The sequence below is a fragment of the Bombus terrestris genome, chromosome 1 (assembly GCF_910591885.1).
Source record: "Bombus terrestris chromosome 1, iyBomTerr1.2, whole genome shotgun sequence".
Lineage (NCBI taxonomy): Eukaryota > Metazoa > Arthropoda > Insecta > Hymenoptera > Apidae > Bombus > Bombus terrestris.
The window spans coordinates 9,005,130-9,007,158 of record NC_063269.1 but is presented as its reverse complement, the minus strand read 5'-3'; positions in this window follow the sequence as shown (position 1 = coordinate 9,007,158).

Below are 2,029 nucleotides of genomic sequence, written 5' to 3'. Positions count from 1 at the left end.
CTTCATGCATATATTCAGAATAAATTTCTTTCTTTAGTGGAAATTGCTTATTCAGTTATTTTCAATGCCTTTGGTGAAGTTTGCTGTAAGCAGCAACATCTGAATTTGCATATCATCGAACGAATAATGGACAAGTATAGATCGCGATGGAAACAATGTTCGAAAGGTCACGTACAAATTCTGTATTGCGATTAACATCAAGACATTTCGTGTCGGCCGGTCTGTGAATTGTAGGAATAAAGGCAATTCGATTAGTACACCGTGATTGCACAAACGTTACAACATTAAGAATTCAAAGAAAACTGCATGTAACACGAACGCGTAGATTACAATATTAAACTGTAGATCTGAATTAGATCGTGATTACAATTTTTACGTTTCACAGTTTTTACAGAGCAGTAGTTTTAAGACAATTATCCCCATGTTTCTATGTTATGTTTGATCTTAAGACCAAAGATCTGTTCTTTCACTCTCCAATATTGCTTGTCATAATATAAAAATATTGAATATATTTAAAAGAATGTTTGTCTTTGGACCTCACCGGTTCTTTTCATTCATTTATAACTATTTTTATAACAAAATATCTTTTTTTAATCATAATGCGATATTAAAATAAACAAGTCGAGAAGACTATACTTCTTACGTCCTTCTATGATCTTGAATTACATATACAATGACTTAACAAATAAGTTCTTGCTCCAACGACGTATAAAATATACGTTTGATTGGTTATCATGACAAACGGTGATACGTAATTTATACAAATAACGTGTGAAAGTCATTCTGTCAACTAAATTACGGAAATTACATTAATTCGCAGAAGCCGGTTCGCAGAGGCAAGGGTAATTGTTTCGCAACTTAGCATGTCTGTCGTTGGATCTGGTTTCTTTCTTTTTCCCGAAATTCGAGATGATGCGTATACAGTGTGTAAAACACGCACATAGTCACGAAGAGCACGTACAACGTAAAAAAGGATGAATTAACGAACGGTTAGCCGAATGACTAAATTGTGCATGCAGATGCACCATTAATCGAACGAAAAGAAGGAAGATGGATAAAGATAGAGAAGGAGAAGCAAAGAGAAAGGTAGTTGAAAGAGCAGTAGAGCCCTCCTCTGGCCTACCCACACTGAACGATACGCTACCATAACTGGCATGACGTCACTGTCGTGACTGCACTCACCCATCCCACATTCTTTGTCCCTCTGTTCCCCTTTCGTGCGCCCTCCTGAGTGATTATCAATATAAAAATGCGGGGCTGAATTTTGAACGATAAATCTGGGGGGAAAGTGATGAGCCGCGTGCCTTGGAGAATACCAATCAGCCGGTCCGACTAGATGTTTGCTCCCGATCTGCATAAAGATCGAGCAGCGCCGAAAATTATACCGAAATACACCGGTTAGAACGTTCTCGGATCCATGCCAGGATCTCGTTCGAGACCCATCTTGTTCGTTATTCGCTACTTCTCCCCTTCCTTTTCTCACCCTTCGCGGCTTCATGGCCGCGCCCTGTGAAACGTTTTCAACGACCTGTTGCCTCGAATCAGAATCCTTACGCTCGAAGCGCACGCGTATCAACGCGGAATCGCTGTCTAATCTTTCATGTCCGCATACCGGTGGCTTTGAAAACACGGACCATGCGGTTTCGACTCTTTGCTCCGCAATGTTCAATCGATGGTATCGCGAACGCGAGACAGCTTGATAGATAGATATAATATGTAGTCCACGTTCTCCGCAATTCGAATTAGAGTGTACAGATGTGTATAAGAGCATTCGCGTTACTGAAAGAATCACTTTGCTTGTTTCTCAATAAAATATTATCGATAAATCTTATTCAAGATTGTCTTTAAACTTGTATGAAGGTAAAGCTGTGTATATTTGTATTTTGTTTCGAAAAACACGTTATTTTTAATTGCATAATCTCTTGTTTAGTAACGTAAGCTGTAGGAGACGAATCCTAAATTAAGAACTTATTATTTGTTTTGCATTGCATGCTTTATTCGTTTATAAGTCGGTTTATCCGCATAGTCT